This window comes from Rousettus aegyptiacus, unplaced genomic scaffold (genome assembly GCF_014176215.1).
Source record: "Rousettus aegyptiacus isolate mRouAeg1 unplaced genomic scaffold, mRouAeg1.p scaffold_m13_p_13, whole genome shotgun sequence".
NCBI classification, from domain to species: Eukaryota; Metazoa; Chordata; class Mammalia; order Chiroptera; family Pteropodidae; genus Rousettus; species Rousettus aegyptiacus.
Genome location: NW_023416288.1, coordinates 5,836,015 through 5,851,082, shown reverse-complemented (window position 1 = coordinate 5,851,082; position 15,068 = coordinate 5,836,015). Strand labels below are relative to the sequence as shown.

The 15,068-nt window shown below is 33.1% G+C and overlaps 1 protein-coding gene and 1 pseudogene across 7 annotated transcripts in view; both read left to right on the top strand.

Annotated features, from left to right (window-relative positions):
* The window catches only part of MAGI2 (membrane associated guanylate kinase, WW and PDZ domain containing 2), a 1,221,159-nt gene that overhangs the window by 844,380 nt on the left and 361,711 nt on the right, over positions 1 to 15,068 (top strand). The window lies entirely within an intron of this gene.
* Positions 12,586 to 12,704, top strand: LOC118611223 (annotated as a pseudogene).

Here is a 15,068-nt window from a genome sequence, read left to right as displayed (position 1 = left end):
GGCACAATAATATATGGTTCATTTGAGTAAATTTTTTCAAAAATTTATTTTTAAACAGAAGTACACCATGAATACTTACTGTTAAAATTACTATATATTCTATTAAGTATGAAGAAATGTCCTCTGATTTCAATATCTTATTTAGTAGGGGCAAGTCACACATTTGATTTAAACCAAATGTATTCACATAAGCAAAAGTTTCTTAAGCAAAATAATTTGACTATTGTGAAGTTTGTGCCAGATTTTTTTCTTCAAAAATTAGAATCACAAGTGCTTCGGAATCAGGTTCAAATCAGGTTCAAATTAATGCCACACAAACACAAAATACAAAAATGTAGAAAAACTCAATAAATCTGTTTCTACCAACCAAGAAGCACAGGTTATCCAACACAATAAGTGTGTTAGAATCTAACTCTTTTTCTTTTAATGTCTCTTCACTTATGTAACATAAACCAACAGGGAAACAAATCCTCTCTTAGAATGTATTTTTTTTACAAAGCCATTTAAAAAGTTAAAACTATTTTTTTGTGATCTAGCACAATTAGTATGCCTACCTCCTAGCAAAGACTAAATGTTCAAATATGTATTGAATGTAATTATGATAAATAGATGGATAGACATATTTGTAACATGAAATATGGGTGGAATGAAAGATGACTGTAAAGATAATAAAAGATAGAAAATTGAATTGGGGATCACAGGAGGGAAGACAGATACAAAGTTTGCTAAAAAGAATGAAGAGACAAAGAAAACAAGTAAGATAAATAGGATGGTAGATAGCCTTGTACATGTGCGCATGTATGCACGTATAGGGGTGTGTGTATGTGTGTTCTATCTGTGCAAAATGTTGGTAATTTAAATGACGATATTTATTATATCCTTACCACCAGTATATCATTAACAACATAAAAATCCCTTTAAGTTATAATTTTTAAAATAACTAAACATCATTTGATATGACAGACTTTGCAAACCAGTACTTTGTTTTCATCTGGATGTAATAAATATGCATTAAAGTACAGAATTTTTCTAAATGCTAAGAATGAGGAAGAAGTTATGTAGCTAAAAGGCAGTTTTGCAGTGAATACAATGAGTTACTTCCTTCCATTGACTCACACACTCAGATTCTTTCTGTAATATGCCAGTAAACCTTTGAGCTAGCCAACCAAATCTAAGACGACTAAAGCATTTTCTTTTGGGAGACTCTGAATAATTTATATGAATGAATACATATAATCACATGATGCCATATCAAATATTATATGAGTGAATGCCAGCTGTGTATAGGGGTAGGATATCAAATGGTTATTTTGTATTGTCTCACTGAAAACATTAGAAAATTTAGGCAAAATTCAAGGCCTTGCAGAGCAACCCAGTGGATGTTCATTTGAGAGAAGTAAGTCATTGTTGGCAAAACCTAGAGCATTCTTTACTTCTGCATTCACCAAGATGGTGGTAGCTATTCTAAACACTGATTTGGTTTAAATATACTTCTATGTTTATCTTGTGAGCTTAAAGAAGTTTAAAATATTCATCTCTTCAGAATTCAAAGGCCATTTCCAAATGCTATAGGGTAGCAGTCCCCAACTTTTTGGCACCAGGGACTGGTGCTTCTATGAGAATCCAATGCCTGATTAACTGCGGTGGAGCTGAGGTGGTGATGCTAGTACTGGGGAGCAGCTGCAAATGCAGATTAAGCTTTGCTTGCTCTCCTCGCCACTCACCTCCTTTTTTGTGGCTGGGCTCCTAACAGGACACAAACTGGTACTGGTCCACAGCCTGGGGGTTGAGGACGCCTGCCATAGGGAATTTGAAAGCACTGATTTGTCCTAAAATTTTTGCTTATTCTTTGAAGTATTAACTTTAAAATACTTGTGGAGAGCATGACTGAGAAACATTTAAGTAAGAGAAAATATATGTGTGAAAATAAAGTATTCAATTAAGTTTCATGGGATTCATTGCATACTTAATTAAAGTAATCTTTATTTCTACTGCTCACAGTGCTCACTTAATAGGAAAATAGAGGAATATTAAATTAGCAGAATATGTTTCATATCAGTATATTTTCCAAAATGTGTAAGTCTGAAGTAATTGAAAATAACTTAGCTCTTAAGAGGTTTTAAATACGTGGCCGCTGCATTTATAATTAATTTAAAGACTTCATTTTTACAACCCTCATAGATGTGACTAAAAAGGGAAATGAGCCACAACAGTGTTAATATTACCCTTTGCTCAGGACTATCTGCTTACCAACGTTTATGCAGAGTGAAGCTAGGAAATCACAAGAAGGCAAGGATTCTGCTTCTAATTGTTTTTTCCCACTCTACGTGTTATTATGCAACTTCTAATAATATGTTTTACATTGATCAAGTTCAAAAATTGCCTTGTCACATCTCAAGAATTTTAATTATCAATCCGTTTATACTTTCAAAACATGGCAGATTGGTGAAAGTGGAAAGCAGTTTCTATTTTTACTTCTAAAGTATAAAAATACTCGATTATGATTTCACTATTCAAAAAATGCAAAAGTACGTTGCATGCTCTTTCATCAAACTGAATATCTATTATCAACCAATAACTTTTAAGTTAAAGACAAAGTTTTGACTTCAGTTGTTCTTATATTTGAATTTTTAGATTTTTTCCTTCTGAACACAAACAAGAAAAAAGAATGAATCATTGACTAAAGTTTTTTTACACTTCTGAGGTAAAAAAAAAAAAAAAATTCACCAACAAAACAAATACATTGCTGCTCAAGAGAGATATAAATACAAATATATATATATATATGTTTTATATATATATACACACATACATGCATCCGTACATACATATATTCTAAACTGGAGATTTACCTTTTATATTTATTATCATTGAATTGTTACTCATATAAGATGAAAACTATATACAAACGCACATATAAAAACATATAAACACACATATATTCTTTACAATAAAAAGGACATTTATAAAGCAGTGTTTCCCATCAATTTGCCAATAATAGCAATCACTAGTTTTACTTTGTGATCACTTTTCAAGCCTGTTAGGTTGAAAATATTAGTACGTCTTGGTTTCAACAAGTACATAAACTGCTTGATATAATTTTAATCTTTTATTCTTTTAAAACTATATATAGATTATAAATTCAATGTTGCTGATTGTGAAAATATTTAAATTCAATTTGGACATTATTCAAGGCTTTGAGGACTAATGAATGTACATGTACAAAGACATCTTTAATTTTCAAAATGTGATGTGTTGAAAAAAATAACATTTTGGCTTTAGAGATATGGAAGTGGGTTTGAATCCCAGCTCTTACACTGAATAGTCTGTGATCCAAGGCAATTAACATCATTGTCATGAGCCACATTTTTAAATTATAAAAATAAAAGTGATTGTTCTTACCTTGAATGACTGTTGTGAGGATTAAATGAGATAATATATAAAGCATCTAACATACTGCTTGATGCCTCTGTAGATTCTGTACAAGTGTTGGTCTTTTCCGTACTCTTCTTATTTTTATTAAAATAACATGGACAATCATGTTTTAAGAGCATAACATGTATCTTCAACCCTGCTAAACATTTTAGACACATTTTATCACATAATCCTCGCAATACCCAGTAAGTAGACATTATAATTCCAACTTAGCAGATAATGAAAATGAGACTTAAAAAAAGGTGAAATATCTTGTTCAAGTGTCAATCAGCTAGTAAATGGTAGAGTCTGGTTTTGAGATCTGGGTTTGAGCATAGGTAAATCTAACTTCTTAATCTAATTAAGAAAACTAGAAAATTTTGTTCCAAAAGCATCCTTAGTGTTCTGTGGCTAGTGAATAAAATGATAGAAAACCCTTCATTTATGTTGGAAGATCGGAGAGCATTTGGGATGCTTTAAAGATGTGTTAGATGCCATGAGAGCCAACCAAGTGCCAGTTGCTGTCAATAAATGACAAGTTTGTTAAGACCTAAAGAGGGGTAGAGCTAGAAGGTTGAATGAAGCATTTCCAGAAGTCCCCAGACATAGTGAACTAAGAGGAAAAAGTTGGTATCCCTCACAGTTCAAGAGAGGTTTTGTGAGCTGCCCAGAAAGGCAATAATTTTATAAATCCAAAAATCTAATCTCCAAGAAAACTTTTGCATTGACTCACAGATTTCTAAATATTTGTCTCTTGCACATGCATCCATATACTATGGTTGGTATATCTACTGTAGGAAAAAGTAAGCTCTCCTCTTTCTTGAGAATACTGCAGAGGGGTCATTCAGAAAGCAATATGGCTCACCATCATATTTTAAGCATTTGTCTCCATCATACCTTCTGCCAGAATCTCTTTGCCTTTCCTCTTGTCTGCTAATTTGTCTTTAAAACCCAGTTTTAATGTCATCTTCATGGAGGATCTCCCTGACTTGTTCCCTCCCTACTTCAATATAATCTCTCAGAATTTCTTTGTGGGTGAGATAGAAAAAAGAGGGATTAAATGATCGACAGATTTAAAACTGGTTGAAAAAGTGCACCTAAAGAGATTTGATAGTCTGGAGTGAAATGGTCTTTGAAATGATCATATTGCATTAATATTAGAAGCAAGGTATGTTGAATTAAGTTGTAGGTGACTCAGAGCAGGTAATTATAGCTACTAGTGCAAAAAATGACAGAATCATAATTAATAACTATTCGATGTGAAACTAATAAGAAACTAGGTTTTTAATATGTTAATATAAATTTTTGTATTCAAGGTTTTAAACAAATTATTTTTTAATTAATACTTTGTTTTTAAACAGCTTTAGGGTTATAGAAAAATTGAGCAGAAGGTGCAGAGAGCTCCATATATCTACCTCACCCCCCCAACACACATACAGTTTTCCCTTTTATTAACACCTTGCACGGTACCATACGAAATCATTTCACTTCTCTAAAAATCCCCTTGTTTCACCTATTCATCTCTTCTCCCTGGCAACCACTGGTCTTTTCAGTGGAATGTCATACAGTTGGACTCATACAATAGTGCATAGCCCTTTCAGATTGGCATCAGATGGGCCAGGCTCTTTTGGTCAGGGCACATATGGAGAATGGTGGACAGGTCAGCTGGGGCATGAGGTACATTGACAGTTCAGACATGTTAATCCAAGATGTTGAGTTTGTGGTTATAATGTCAGTCAAAAAGTGGTGAAAGAGAAGAGCAGAACAAGGAGAAATAACAAAAATCTATCAAAATATTTTAACAAATGTCATATTAAAAGTATTATATTTATGAGAGTTTCTAGATTGCTAAAGAAAGCTTCCCTATTCTCAAATATAAAGTGGAGATAATTTTACTAATCCCCAGAGATTTTTTAATAGATTATATGGGATTATGTCTACAAAGGGATTAACATATTGCCTGAACATGATGTGTTCATCATTAGATTGGATACTCAATGGGGATCAAGAGGTCAGGAGGGAGATCTTGGCTGTGTAGCACATAAGTGATGATTGAAGTTAAGTAACATTTGATGAGTTGACTAGCTCACAAGGAATGCATATAGAGCAAAAGAGAAATGGCTCAAGATTTTGTCTGAAAAGACCTGGAGGAAGAGAAACTATATTCCAAGGATAATAATGCAAGGGAAAAAAAATGAACAGATATAGAACTTTTGCGTTTCTTGAATTCAGGTACCTGGGGGACCAGTGATTCCTTTACACAGATTTGCTTCAACTATTTTCTCTTCTTTTATTTCTGAAGAAAGAGCCCCCCACTTAAAGAGTCAACCATTAGTGAGACATATGGCCTTAATGAAGTCTTTCAGTTTTCCATCTGTGTATTTGCATTGTACCTGTCACCACAGTACTTGGGTGCTTGTCTACTGTACTTGTTGGGAAAAGTTCATATGTGTCTGTTATGCAAAGGAGATCTGGCAGATTTAGGTTTGGATGTGGCAGTCAGGAGAGCTGTGACACTGTAAGATTATCCATTCAAAACTAAAAGTAAAACTTCACAGAATACAAAGAACAGATGAAATTCAGCTTAAGGTGAATGTGATGACATGAATATATTACAAATTAAAATTTTTTTCAAAAATTATTTCTTTAGTTTTGATATTAAAAACAATGTGGGTTTTTCCCCAAGAGAAATATAGTCAACTATTGATATGCAATGGATTGAAATGATCTTATTTTCTAAAATATAAAAATATGATAAACAGTAATATAACTTTCTATATTTTAATACATTGAATTTTTATATTTTAGGGTTAATCTTCAGTAATTTTGTATTGATTTCAGAAGCATTCTCAAATACTAGACTTTTTATGCTGTTTCTCTGTCACCTGGTACCCTGGTACATGTGTTTAAGTTTTTCTCCATATTTCTTAAAGGGATAGTTGCTTTACATGTTCTGCATAGAAAGTCTCCTAAAAAATATTAAATCTTTCTTATCGAAATTAATCAAAAAAAACTTTGGTTGTTTTTCCAGAAAAAACAAATTTTATATTTTGAAACTTTGTTAGTTTCATATTTGTGGCTATTTATTTTGGAGACCTTCCAAAACCCCTAGCACTTAAGTAGTATACCATTTTAATTCCATAATTAATCAAAAAATCATAAACATAATTCTAATACTATTAAGATACTCTATACAGTGGTCTACAGTTCAAATGTCTTTCATGTGTGTTACTCTTACCATTTAAATCATGGTTATTATTATCAAAATCAGGGAAATCACCACTTCCTGATTGGAGATAATGGGCTTTAGAATCAGACAGAGGTAGATTTACATCCTGATTCTGCATCTTAACTTGTGAGTTTGATCAAGCTATTTAATCTTCAAAGTCTCACTTTCTTCACTTTTAATAAAACCTCATAGAGTTGTTGTAAGGAGTAAATAAGATAGTACACATCCCATACTCAGCACAGTGCCTCACATGGGTAGGCAGTAAACAATGTTAGTGATCATTTACCATCATTAGCAACATCATGTTATAAAGATATTGTTATATCAATATCCCTAAATATTAAACAAGATCTAGAATCTTGGAAATAAAGCAAAACTCTTAAGTCAAGATCCTCTGATAAATGTGACTCTACATTAATAATGCAAAACACTTTTAAGTGCTTGTATTTCCCAAGCACATACCCAAAAGAACATTCATTAGTCTTCTAATGATGCTCCCCAGAAAAAGGCCAGATAATGTAGGAAATTCTATAGCATGTCACCTTCTTGATTATTCATGTGTATTAGTGTATCAGAAACCCCAACCCAGAAAAGAAATTCTACCAAAAGCATTGCCAAAAGTGCTTATCCTATGCCAGACTATTCTGAGCTCTTTACAAAGAAATTCATTTAAGTCTCACAACAAGCGTAGGAGGCAGATGCTATTATTATCCCCATTTTACAGATTAGGAAACTGAGGCGCAGGTAAGTTATAGAATGCCCAGGATCCCTCAAGGCAAAATTGTGATTAAAATCCAGACATCCAGGCTCTAGTGTCTTCTCTCCTCACCACCACACACCCTGCTTCCATCCTCTTTGCAATTTACTAGTTTCACGTTCAGTGCTTACTGTCAGAAACTGTAAATTTTTTTTGATGCCAACGCTGCATTTTTTAATGCCATCAATAAAGGTTTTTAAAGTAGATTATAAAACAATTCCTTTTTATTTTTTCTCTGCATTCTAAACATTAAAAAGAACACCCTCACTTTAATGCAATATTAGAAATGTATATTCTTAGGGTAGTAAGCTCTTCAAAAATTTCTGAAGTCACACACATTTAAAGATGGAAAAATAGGTGCATATTTTGCATAAAATTGGTAGTTAACATTGGAACTCTTCCAAGTCACCAGTGGGCACTAAACTAATGGAGAGAAGTCCAGCAAAGTGATGCGTTCACAGCAACCCTGAATGGATTTCGCTATGACCAGTGCATGCAGAAAAACTTCAAGAAATGACTTTGATGTCAACATTTCACCACTACTACTCACCACTGAAATGATTACTTTATGTCTTTCTCTTACTTGTCATACTCTATCAGTATATGAAAATTGTATCTCTATTATATCACTATTATATGTGTTATGATACAATAATCAGAGCATGAAATTCCAGGCCACTATTTATCTCACTATTGCCTGAACTTATCACTGTGCCCGATCAGGTATTGAATGAATGAATGAATGAATATCCACCTATGGTTGAAAGCACAGAGGATGGAAATTTGGGGTGACCGTAGTGTCAGTCCTAGCTACATCACTAATCATTTTGTAAACTTCCAGCTCTGAGACTCTATTTGCCATCTGTGCCAACAAAAGTAACTAAAAGTGTAAAAAACAAAGTGAGTGGGGAAAATGAGAAATGTTCTTGTCACCTTCTAGTTAATAAAGGTCTGTTTTAATCACACAGACACAATCTCCCTAAGAATGTTTCTTTTTAAACTCATAGAGGGTTCAGCATCCTGTCTGAAAAACACTTTTATCACAATGAAGCATGTGCTTTTTGCAGGCTGTATCCAACTTAGTCATCTCATTAATGAAAGCAAAATTATAGGACATTTATTTGACTTGATTAAATTATCCCTAAATGGGGCAATTTCAAGATATGAATAACTTTCCGTTCTTTATATTTCTAACTAGACATTTCTTTTTCCCTTTATTCTGCCCTCAGGTTATGTAAAAGTTATAAATAATTTAAAAGAATGTTTCCTAAAATGTCTTGCATTTTAATGAATTCCCAAGATTGAATACCAAAAGGAGTTTAGTATTGTTTAAATCATATGAATGGTATGCATCAGTATTTTGTATTGTTCATGAAAATGTAGTCCTTATACTAGTACAATTTGATAACATAGAAGGAGGGAATGATAATACCTTGTAAAGAGATTATGAAGAAAGCCAGGTGATAGTAGAGATTAAGAGACAATCTCACATTCTTCCAGAAGAAAATTTTCCACTGACTTCTATAAAGAATACGTTCCTGAATGAATCAGATGTGTTCATAATTATTCTAGAAAAGTATGAAGATTCATTTATGTGGCAGTTGCTATAGGCATAATCCTCTAATTCAGTGTTATCCAAACTATAGAGAATGTACTATGAGAAATTACTTTAATTGTGAAGCTGATACTGCTTTAGATTAAATGAAATTACAAATGAGAAAGTTATTTTCAGTCTCTCCTGATTATACAGTTATACCAAATTTCAAGTCTGAAAAATCTCGATTTGGTGATAATATGTCTATATCACCTTTCAAACATGTATTAATGACTGTTTTAGCAAATAAACCCCTTCCTTCTAATGAATATTCTTTAGGGTGGTAAGCTCCTCAAAAAAATTCTGAGATCACACATATTTGAAGAATGGAAAGACCGCAAATATAGGTGCTTATTCTGCACAAAATCAACATTTAACCCTGCAATTCTAAGTCACAGATGAAAACTTAACTCATAGAGGTCCTACTCATAACATTATCAAAATAATAGGATCTCATCAAAATCTAGTGAAATTGATTTATCTCCACTATATCTGATATTTATTCTTGGTTTCTATTTATGTCGAGGTATACTGTTTTTCCTTTTATGTAGTGTCACAAAGTTTCCTCTTCTTATTTTGTAAGTTCGTGCACCAATTTAAGGAAAAATTAAATAAACAGTAATGCCGATGGTACACATATGTGCCAAAAATCCTGACAGTGGTATATCAGTGACTGAAGTTTGGGAAGCATTGTTCTCTCAAGTTTAAACATGCAATCTCTCATCTAACCTACTACATGTGTCTCTGCAACTGTTTGTCAAGGCCATTAGCCATGGAAGCAATGCACCAATGCTAGTAATAGGATGGAATACCAGCATAACAAAATGAAATCATAGGATTGGGAAAAGTGTTCAAAGACAACAACATTCATATCTAATATGTTACAATAATGACAGGGTTGAGTGGCAGTTTTGAAGCCAAATCAGATGCCTTTGACTTATATCTTTACCTATTGAACCCCTCACACTGTTAAATGGCATGGTAAAACATTTTACTCTACAAGAAACTGGATCTTACTTATTTGTGAGGCACTGACTCTTTGATAGAACTTGTCTTTAGTTATCTTGTCCTAACTTCTTCTCATATGTTTAATTTTAGCCTTATATATGATCAGCAATTTGCTAGTGTGGTGGGTATGGATATTTGTGTGTGTTTTAGTATACACACATAAACATACACATAAATATATACACATGCCTACATGTCTCATTTTGAGGACCCCGATTTTAATGCTAAAACGGAGAATTTTTTGAAATGGCACCTTGTTTTTAAAAGCTATGACCTGTTTGAATGTTGGCAGTGTTAGCCATGGAATTTGGAAAGATATATTAAGTTCAGACTTGGTACTTTCTTGCTCAGAATTGCTCATTTTTTAGATACCTGTTAGTAGTCAGTTTTCCTAGTTGCTTTCCTTTAGATAACATATACCAGCATTATTAACACCAAATATTATTCTATATTTGAATATAGAGATAGCACCTCTCTGGGCAGTGCTACAATCTGTCCAGAACCATTCTGATGACAAATTTGTTGTAGCTGATGAGCTGTCATCCACATAGGATAATCAAAATGACTGATTCTTCAGAGAGACTGCCAACTGTGCTTCCGTAATGGGCCACAGTTGATTGCTTTGACCTGAAGTTAGGTGTAATAGTCACAACTTAGATGGGTTTTTGTCACTCTTCTACTACTAAGTATATAATCAGAGCCTGGTTTTTTTCATACTTATGAGCATAATTGAAATGCTTAAAATGAGATGAAATTGCTGAAGCTTCATTTCAAGAGCAAAACCCTGGGAAAACTATTAACTATTTAGCATTTCTAGTTCATGTGTGAGTACATAATGAGCCTTGTTACAATGTCATTCTACAAAGAGTGCTGCTTCTCTGGTTGCCCACTTTGAGCACCAGTACTTGACTTCAAAGTACCTGCAGGACCCATCTGGCATAGGTCTCTATCGGTAACAAGATCTAGAAGGGCTCTTTAATTGGTCCTTAATGAAGACAACAAAAAACTTAGCTGATGGTGTATCCATTTTTTTTTTTTTTTGAGGTAACTCATAATTATTTACATCAATGACTTGCTGGTATTTTTGTCCAGTTCTTTTTGCATGAGGAACTGGTAAAACTCAGTTAGCTTAGGTTCCCCTGTTCAGTTCAGATTTCTTACTTTTATATATTCATCAAGAATCTTTTGATTTTCTTTGAAAGTTCCACACTGTATTTATCCCAGTTGAAATTGGTCACTTTCATTTTAGAAAATTTTTTAAATTATAAAAATTAAGTCTCAAAGGCAACTGTTTAAAATATGCTAGAGTAAAAAATTTTATTCCACTCTTCTGCATTGTATCCCATTAAAATTGTCATAAATAATTATGTACAAAAGAGAAAAGTACCATTATTATCAGAATTCAAACTTAAAATATTTTTTTAGTTTCAAAAGTTTGAAAAAACATGATTTTTAAAAAAAAATCTTATTAGATTTCAAAGAAGAAATTTAAAGACTGAGACAAAACATAGAATAGAAACTAATAAGTTTTTGAAAACTATACACATACACACATATACATACACAGAATTATATATAATGTTCTATATATACATATATACACTAATATGCATGTGTGTGTGTGTGTGTGTGTGTTAATTGAGAGAAAGCCTGAAGAGTAAAACAGTACAAAGAATGAAATTAAAATTTTAAAAGATAAGCACTTCTCATAAAGTAAATTACATCAAGATTATATTTTTGGAACAATTTTTTATTCCTCATTTAGCCAGGCTTTATTTGAAGCAGCACCAGCTTCCCAATACAATAATGTTAATCAATGTTTTTGATGAATCTAAATCCTTAGGCCAATGAAGCATTTATCCTTAATGAGAAATATAATTAAGTAAGAAGTGTCACTTCCTCTTTCTCTGCCTCGCCAGAGCAACACGAAAGATTACTGGGTTGGAGTTTGGATTTCTTTCTCTTCTGGAGCCGAGATTCTTAAAACATGGCTTAAGGCCCATCAGTGAATTGTGAGGGTCCTATTGGTGGACCAAGAAGAGATCCAAAATTAGAACTTCCTTTTTTTTTTTTTTTTTTTTTTTTTTGGCTTTTCTGAGTGGCTGGCTTACTATTTCACAAGCTTTAGTTTTCATTTATCATCTAAGGTTCTGTACAGATAGACAACTAAATAAGTTGGTAATGAGTACTAAATTTGTCAACTGACATTTGCACATTACCCCAGTTTACTGATGATTTAAATTCATCTGGCTGAAGCTCAGCTCTGGAAAAGAGTTGAAATTTTAAGTTCTCCAGACAAATAGAAGCTAGAATAGTAGAGGGACATTTTTTCACCCCAACTACATGGCTTTAGTCAAAAACATTTGAGAGGCTCCAATCAAGTGGAGTTTAATGGGTGGATTAAAATTTTTAAAAATATCCTCTGGAAAATCACTTCTTCCCACTACCCCTTCTACATTCATCACCTACTAAAGAAAGAGAGAGAGAAAATGGGTCATATTCACCTTCTTGTCTAATTAAAGAGAAAAACTCTTACTTTGATCTGTTCCAAAGCCAATTCAAATTAATTCAAATAATTTTTTGGTCTATGGCCATACTGCCCTGAACATGCCTGATCCTGTCTGATCACAGAAACTAAGCATGGTCGAGCCTGGTTAGTACTTGGATAGGAGATCACTTAGGAATATCAGGTGCTGTAGGTGTAAAAAATTTAAAAAAATAAGGGATTGTAAGCTGGCAAGGTACTTGCAATCTGTGAGGTCAACCAAGGGTTGCTTTGCCTTAAAAAAAATCAAAATAAACAAACAAACAAACAAATAATTTTTTGAATGCATAGTCCTAGTGTCCAGATTAGTCAAAGACATGGATAGGAAGAAAATTATTAGATGTTTTAGAGATCCCTATGAAGTTATTACTGATGAATAAAGATCAGAAGATATAGGGCGATTTTCATCTAGAATAAAGGAGAAAGTACTAGAATGGCTTTAATAATAAAGTACTAGAATGGCTTTAATAATAAAGTACTAGAATGGCTTTATTATAATAGTTTTTATAATATTTAGTTATATTTTATAACAGAAAAATAATCAAAGAATAATAATGGAATGAGTTCATTAGATTTCATTCACTCAGAAAACATGTATGTTGGACATATAATATTCCAGGTAATGTTCTAGAGACTAAGGATACAATCATGAACTAAAATGATTGGGCTTTGCTCCTGTGGTATTGAGAAGAAAGGTGTGTTTAACTTGGAAGCAGGATCTTCATCTTCAAATACTGCTCGCTACTACTATCCCAGACCCTCACTCTTTCTGCACTACCCCCTAACCTATTATTGTCAAATCATATTATTACCTTTTGATCTTTCTTCATTTGTCATAAGTCCATAGGAATTCCAAAACATTCAAAAATGTTCTTTCCAAACACATTTTAAGAGCTCAAGTGATAAATCTATAAATATATTTTTATTAATATAGCTCTGCTTAGTAGTTTTCTAAAGCAGAATAAAGAAAATTTGTCAGAGAGAAGGGAGATACAGGGCCACACACTCACTGTGCAGTTACTAGAAATAGGATACAAACCACGTATTGTTCTTCAATGTCAGATTGATTGACAGTCAGCCCATATGGTATCTGTTTGGTTTGTTTAAAATAAACTTTCAAATAAAAGAAGCAAAAAATATTATTTCAACTAACTTTTTCCTGAATGAATAAATTGCCCTTTCTAATTTCCTGTTGTAGATGGGAACAAACAGGTTTGCATCAATAACTTCTGTGTGTTTAATACATATGTTGAAAAACAGTACTAAATCAAACAGTTTTAATGCTCAATTATGTTAAATTGCCCCCATTTGGATTTTATTCCAAAATAAATCTAAGTAAATATTGATAAACAGCACAAAGCATATCAATAATTTGTTGTCAGAGCTTGTTATTTGGGGGATTAAAATCGTCAACTGAGAGAGCAAATAAATATTACAAGTTACACTGCATCACATTTGCCAGACTTCCTAAATTATTAGCAAATCCACTGGGTAAATGCAGCGGCAAAGCACAATCTGTTTCTCATGCAAATCTGAAATCCACTTACAAGGCATAACAGGGTATAGATGGGAGTTCAGACATATAATATGGGAGAATTATTGATTCACCATTTTCATTTCCAAACAAAGTCATCCTAAAGATCACCTTGTACATTTACCCAAAATGAAACAAGAGAAGGGTATATCAGGCTTTCAATTAATTCTTTCTATGTGTACATATTTGGAGGTCAATTTAACCAATTTATTTAACCAATTTAACCAAGAAGATGATTGGTGTAAGCCAAACAGAACCTATCCTCAAATGAATTTCAGTCGAATTGGAAGTATATAAAATAAATGCACAAGACTCTACCATATACGAAAGTGGAGGTGCTTCTTGGCAGTATGAGAACTGTGGGGGCGGGGGGAGAAAATGTGTTTAGTTAAATGGCAAAGGAGAACTGGTATCCTGCTTCCTTTGATTAAACTAGGTTTTGAATTGGTTAGTAATTTAACAAGAACCAGAGAAAAAACAAAGACTTTGGAAGAAGAGTTTGTGTAACTTGGGATCATGGTCCCAATTGCCTTCCAAAGGAAGAAGATCCTTTGTTTTTGCTCAGGATATTGATGAGCAGAGGTATGCAGAGAGGGCCCTAAAACAGCAACGGGGAGAGGCTGGAAAGAGCTCTGAGGTCTGAGGTTCGCTACTAAAGGACAAGGTGAGAGGAAGAGGAGAAAAAGGATGATAAAGGAGGCAAAAGTTGAAACTGAAGTAGTCTGCAACTTGACTACCTAACATGAAATGCTAATTATTTCATTCCTGGAGTTTAAGTCCTTCCTTCTCCCGACTTCTGTATTTTACTTCTTCCAACACATGTCTTGTGTTGGTTGGGGGTTTTTTGGTAGTGGTATTTTTGTTTTGGTTTGTTTTGGGTTTTTCTTTTTTTCCCCCACTAAAATTAAGGAAGAGGGCTCAAATCTATGACTGGTTAACTAATATACAAGAGAGACTGACCACTTTATCAAGGAGGTAAGTTGACTC